This window comes from Cyprinodon variegatus, unplaced genomic scaffold (assembly GCF_000732505.1).
Source record: "Cyprinodon variegatus isolate N-32 unplaced genomic scaffold, C_variegatus-1.0 Scaffold20, whole genome shotgun sequence".
NCBI classification, from domain to species: Eukaryota; Metazoa; Chordata; class Actinopteri; order Cyprinodontiformes; family Cyprinodontidae; genus Cyprinodon; species Cyprinodon variegatus.
The window spans coordinates 1,459,027-1,466,145 of record NW_015150473.1 but is presented as its reverse complement, the minus strand read 5'-3'; the positions used below and the strand labels follow the sequence as shown (position 1 = coordinate 1,466,145).

The following is a 7,119-nucleotide window of genomic DNA, read 5'->3' as shown; positions in this document are numbered from 1 at the left end:
TTGTAAGTAAGGAGGAATGAATGCTGCCCAGGACAGGGCTGATTACCAAGCAATAAGGGCTGTATGATGAACTGTTCTCTCTTTGCAAATATGAAAATAAAGTACCAACTGAGTGAAATCCATCAATCTCCGTTTATTTAACTGGGGTGAAAAGTTGAATACCTTTTTCCCTCCACACCTGCCTTCAACCAGTCATCAGTGCCAGATTATTCGAGCCCTTGGTGAGAGTGTTGCGGCGCTACCTTTTTGTTTTCTGATTACCTGATCCTGATGTGTTCTGCCCCCTAATTACTGAGCCTGCCTGTCCTTGTTCTGCTGCTAGGATCTGCAACTCTTGGATGCTGCAGGAGGGTGACAGGGCACTGCCTAATCTCAGACACTCTGGTGGGAGAAACACAGGTAAGTGACCACGATCATCTGACAGAAGATGATGATCTCACTGAGTCACTTACCTGGTTCAACAGTCCAGTCCATCTCCCTGGAAAGGGGAGCAATCCAGCCGCCAAATAAAAATATAAACATACAACATTTAATACAAACAATTTGCCTCATACAATATCTTTATGCTTTAAAATGATTTTTATTAATCATTATTAATATTTGTTTTGTTGGTGTATCTAAATGTTTATAACATCTATAGCAAATGTGGAATTTAGATTATTTTAGCCTTTTTTATCATTGTTGATCTACATTTTAACAATCTTAACAGGATTAAAATTTGTACTTCTGTTTTCTCTTTATCATTAAAATATTGGGAATTCACCAGTCCTTAAAACTGTTAACACATCTGTTACTGTGCATTTATTTCCAAAATCTAACTCTGTTTGGCAAAATTGTTTGTAACGAGTGAATTTAGGAAATTGGAAAAAACCAAACAAAGCTCTATTACAGATAAGTGCATATCCGCATTTGAAAAAAAAGAAACATTTTTATTTATCAAGCTACAGTATTATATTACTGTAGTAGTGATAAAAAAGAATATTTTCCTGTGTATAACATAAACGCAAGCAGTAAGTGAACATTTCTAATTTATTGCAGCAATTTGACAATGATTGAATAAAACTATAACAGAAAATTTGCTGCCCCAGGAAAAGGGAAAAAAAAAAATCTCCTCTTCATCTGTCCTGGTCCTTCTCTGGCTACCTCTGCAAGCCCCAGTTTCTAGACCCCAGCATCTCTAACAAGCAGCGGATACAGCGCTGGATTACTGTAGGCGTTAAATCAATAGCTGCTGGTCTCCCAGGCACAGCTATAGATTATGAATCAGTGTTGGTGAGCAGAACACCGTGGTGGCAAAAGGAAGTAAGGAGACAGAGAGGTATGGAGTTGAATAACACATAGGTGAGGAAGAAATTATATTTACAGAATTCTGTTTTTGAATTGCTTATCAATTTATTGACATATTTTAGAGAGTTTAAGATACATAATGGTAGATAAATAAATAAAAAAAAAGGTTTCCAATGCATTTTCTTTCATATATTTCTATAGCCTTGGGAAATTATAATTAGTAAGATTAATTTATTGAAAAGTCAATTTAATATATAAGCAAGCATTCTCAAACACTCAAATAGCAACAAATATTTGTAAGATGTGAGTCTCTACACACAGCCTTTTCACTATCTATGTAACTGATCTATAGCAACAGAGCCCATTAACCTGGATGAACCTCTGGTAATCTCTGCAGTGAGCTCCAATGTTTTCAGCCTTCGGTTTAATTCCAGGCCCTCTGAGTCCTGTTTACAGATGGTATCTAAGTGGCTTGATTCAACTGCCAATGAATATTGGCATGTGTCTGCACCCCATAGACCCTGCTATTAGGGGTGGAGACCATTGGTTTAGCCAAACACAAACTGAACATGACATCTCCCCCGCCCCTGTATGTCCAACACACACAGAAACACACATGCATGTTGGGATTTGAACACAAAAAGAAATTATAGTAAAGATTGGAAGATAAATTCAAGAAGAAAGTTAGAAAACCAACACAAAAATAAAAGCAAAAATGCCTTGCACACATGTAAAAGCATAAACTACCGGTAAGTAAACATCCAAGATTCAACCTTGCTATGAGGAAGGTTGTTGGACCCATACTGCCCCCTGGCTTACCTCAAATCTCTCTGTGTTTGTCGAGAAGCAAAGACGCCTGAGGAATAACACGTTTCCCACCACAGATTAAGGGTCAGATAACCCAGGACCATTTCCCCAACGTTAACCATAAAATGGAAAGGAAAATATCTGTGCGAAGATCAGTGGCTCGAGGGATGAGATGATACTGAAGAGCTATTAGAAGTAACTAAGTTCTGGGTCAGACTCCCTGTAGCCAAGGGGTGATATAATGTGAACCAGGACTCCTGTAGGGCAAAACCTACAGCAGAGCTCTTTTACTAGTTGCCTTTGTACCAACTGTGAAGTCCGGGGTTTTAGACTTAAAGGAGAAATCCTTGCTATAATACTTAAAAGATGAATTTTTTAACATGTTGTTAGGTTACAACCAGAATATGCATTAAAGCGACAGACGATGCAGCATTATTTAATAGAAGAGTAAGCATATAAAGTCCCATCCTCAGTTTCAAAAAACACATCACAGCTTAGACAACACCATTCTAATGGTACAAAATAAGGCTGGCAGCCCTATGTTGGGGATTGAGCTGTTTATAGAAAAATGAGTAAAAATGTAAGGCTCAATTTTTAGAGAGCTGGTGAAGACAAATACCACAACATTTACAGCAATGGTTGTTCTATTCGTTTCAATTCAGTTTATTTATATAGCGGCAATTCACAACACATGTCATCTCAAGGCACTTTACAATTTAACCAGATCATACAGTCAGATTGATTCAAAGTTTTCTATCTAAAGAAAACCAGATGATTGCATTGACTCATTGACTCAAAGGCAAACCCTCACACCAAGCATGCTTGTAGCGACAGTGGAGAGGAAAAACTCCCTGAAATAATTAATCTCTTTAGGCCTGAACACAAATGCACACTTCACAATTTGTAAAGATTTTATGCAAACATATACTTTCAATCCTCTTTTTACTGTTCTTTTGAAAAAGAGGCTTAAGTTTAAGCTTGAAAAAGAACCAATATGTTACAAATTTTAGGGATTATAAATAACTTTGGATAGTTTTGAGTCCAGTTTTGAACAGGACTCATAAAAAGACAGCATTTTTAATTAAATTAATCTGATTTCCTAGTTTTCAGCCTGCTTTTTAACTATTTAATTAAAGAGGAAGCAAAAGCAATGCATTATAATAGTGTATAGTAAAATCCTATAGCACAGACTGGTTGTTAAGTAGTCTCTCCATTGTTATCTCTATAGTGGACATTGTGTTAACTGTCAGCTGCAGATTCTGGTAGCCACAAGCTACCATCTGTGCCTGAATGACTGAGTTTTAAAGGTGGCTGCAGGATCTGTCAAGGTCAGAAGAGACACACAGAACTATACTAGCTCCCAGATATCTAGAAACATGTGAACACACATGCATACACCAAACACTGGAATGATTAATCTGTCAATCACTGCTCTGATTTCCTACAGTGAGCCGTCCTCTTTTCCCTGTGAGAATTGTGTGAAAAGAACTGAAGGTTTGTAGGATTTGTGTTTTACTGTGTCCCTTTTTTTCCTCTGTATTTGATTTGTGCAATCAGAGCCTATTCAAAACATTTTTCACATCACCCCACTGAAATGCAGAACATCGCTCTGAGATATCCCCTGTTCATATACATTTCAGCCTTTAACAGCAGCACCAGACTACTTCCTTTTATGTCCCTTTAACTATATATTGACTGGTGTTAGCAAGACCGAACTGTGCATCAACAGGGCTTCTACCTTGTGACACCTTTAAGCAGAACTTTAATCAAAAAACAGTTGAGATGTTGTATATGAGTAGTAAATAGCCTGTAGCTTGGGCTATTGGAATGTTTAATTGCAAATCTGCTTTTCTGATCTGATGTTAGATAAACTGGCAGTTATCAGAAATTATCTTCCAAAAAATATATACATATATACATTCAACAACGTTCAATGTTTGAGGACAAAACAATAATGGAAGTTTGTTTTTACTGTATTTACTTATTTGAAAAATGGGTCAAAACATTTCTCATATGATCATTTTTATCCTTTAATACAGAAAGTAAAAAAATGAAAATAAGGTAGTGGATCCACTTTTTTATAACCTTTAACTGAGCTTTGTTAATATTCTTAAAGCATCCTCATGTTTACCACAGAAATATAATTTCATGAAGATATACACGAAAAAAATTAACAAGCATGCCTCCCTTTGATTTGATTTACCTTATGTTATTAACTGAGAATATTAATATGCTAAAGTAAAATAACTGATATCTCCATTCCAATTTTAGAACCCTAATAAAAGCATGTGCATCAAATTAACTTGTGTATTTAGATGTTTTTCTTTCCTTTCTGTGTCATTAACTGTGCTATGCAAAAAAATAATTGCACTTGATGAGAGTCATTTCATACTAGTAATGAGTGTTGCTGTTCCTTTAATTAGTGGTCTTCAAATTATTGCTACTGCACATATATTCAGATTTGTCCTTAGTAAACCAGAAGCATAACCAACTGTGCTACTTATGTAGTAATTATAAAAATTACTTTTAGAGTGCATTCAGTTTTCAGTCTTATATTTCCTCAGCATTAATTGGCCAGAAATTTTACTAACCCTCTGCTTTAAAAAGATTTTGCCTAAATAGGTTTTATAGCGCTAACTAAAAGAAGTGTAAAAAGCTCCAACAATAAAGATATGACACAATATTTCTCTTCAAAGGAAAATGCAGCTCTAGGTTATCAGTCCTAGTGATAGTTCAGTTTAATTATAGCTCAGCTTAATTATAAAGCACAGATTTATAAACAGATTTATTCAAAAACTGATAACTCTCAAGGTAATTTATAAGAAAAAATCAATGTACAGCAATGCAGTCAACTTGATCTGATCATAGAGATTAAAATGATTCATTTTTACATATTTTCCTCTTTTAATAGAGTACAATCAAATTCAACTTTTAATGCCAACGTTATCTATCCAAGGAAGTCCTGCTGATTGTATTAATTCAAACATTGCTTAAACATTTTAAAAGCTTTACATCTTTTATGAAAACACAAAAGGAAGCATATGAGGTTGTGCAAATATGAACTAAATTATTTTATGTAGAATACAATTCCGATATTCAGTTTATGATTGAAAGAGACCTTTATTATAATTGTGAAAATATAAAAAAGGATAGCAGTTTTCAAAGAAACGGTGCCACAATCTTTTGTCTATTTTTTGTGCACCCCATATCACGCATCATCAAGTCTTCCAAGCCGGATGAACTGTCACCCCTTTTAGCTAAATTAACATCTGCTATTTCTCTTTCATTGTTCCAAATTACTTTTTCCCACAATCACTACAATCTTCATCACTTCATTCTCCCAACTCCCCACACCCTTTCTTGGGTAAATTGTAGATGACCAGTGTAGCTGAGAAGTAAAAAAAAAAAAAAAAAAAGGAAAATGGGAAACAAAGCTTTTAGTAATTTGTCTGGTGTGCTAAAACATTTGGTTTCATTCCATAGGCTCCAAACCAAGTCAGTCACATTGGGAAAATTGGATTCCCGAATAAGGAAATCCCATGAGGGAGGTTAGGCTGTCTGTCTGGATCAACTGAAGACATTTCTTCTCCCTTTCCTTTACGCTGTCTTTCATTCGCTGCACCGAGGCATTGTGCGTGGAGAGATTCTGTTCACACTTTAGTGAACCAATAGGGCCATAATACGTATTGATTAAGCTATTAGCCAACATTACCCTGGCACTGGCAGAGACTGTGTTTAGAATCAGCACCTCCGGAGTCTGTCACAATGCGTCACATACACACGTATTCAAGGACGTACACTTAGACACACACCGAGTTTGCGAAAAGCTGATTGGGTATCCTGTGAAGTCGGTTAGTTACTGAGGTGACTAAAATACTATTCTCTTATCTATTCCCCTCTGTCCCTGTGCACATCTTCTACCACTCTATCTCTGTAACTGAACTCCAATCAAGTAAGGCCACAGACCCAAATATCCACTGTTTCAATGAGATGGGTTAGGGTACAAAATACAAGCACACACACACTCCGACAAACCTGATTAATCAGATAAAGAAAGCTTGATTACAAAGGACAAGGTTATAGTGAGGAGTGACAGAGGTTGGGCCAGGCTTTCCAAGTCAAACAGCACCCACAAACACACCAACTTGAACACACTTACCTACTCTAACTGATATATATTTACCTTTATACACACTGAACACACACACAATGAAAAGCTGGTCTAAGATTATTTGAATCAATACAACCAAATTTCTGTCAAAATGCAAATAGGTATATGTTTTTGTGATGTAAAGAGAACCTGGTCAAAAAAAAAGTTTGTGTACTAATTTCACTGTCTTATAGTTCGATAACTGAGTGAAAAAGAAGTACACCTGGAAAGACATTACCTTGCCAAAACATACGATTCTTGCTGTTTTACAAGAAGCAGATAAGAAGCACTATTTAATATTTCTTGTTTTAATGGGTTCCCAAAATAACCTTATCTGTCCAAAAAATGATTCCGCTTGGTCAGCTGCAGCTTTTTTAAAGTTATATAAAATATATTTTCAAAACAATCAGGTTATTTGACCAGAACTTCTTTTTTATGGGTGTCCTAAAACAATTTGTAACAGACACCCTGCAGCCAATCAAAATTGAATATCCACTTTGAACACGATGTGAGAGTCTTCAGCAGTAGACCACCATTATCCAGTCAAAACACTACAAGGCATATTTTTGTGTGATGGACAGAGTCCCCTATTAAATACACTTATTTTTGTTTTAATGGTTGCACTGCTTACAGTTGACTCTATAATAGAAAATAAAACAAACAGAGAGTAAGACAAGCATTTAAATTTGCTGCCACCAAAACTCAACAGCACCATGTTTTGAATATATTTTGCCAGAATTTTCTGACCGAGTGATTTCCAATACATTGTCAGGACAAATTACCTCTACTTAATAAGATCCCATGGTGAAAGTAGAGGATGGTCATTCAGAGAGGAGGGGAGAGGAAGCGACAAGTATTAATTTGGGATTTTTCAC

General features: G+C 35.9%; 1 long non-coding RNA gene across 1 annotated transcript in view; it reads right to left on the bottom strand.

Annotated features, from left to right (window-relative positions):
* Positions 1–260: 260 nt before the first annotated feature.
* Positions 261–7,119, bottom strand: part of LOC107094110 — a 119,985-nt gene continuing 113,126 nt past the window's right edge. The window contains exons 2-3 of the long non-coding RNA XR_001481652.1: positions 453–478; positions 261–381 (exon numbers count right to left, since the gene is read on the bottom strand). This is a non-coding gene — a long non-coding RNA (uncharacterized LOC107094110). The remainder of the gene's footprint in view (positions 382–452; positions 479–7,119) is intronic.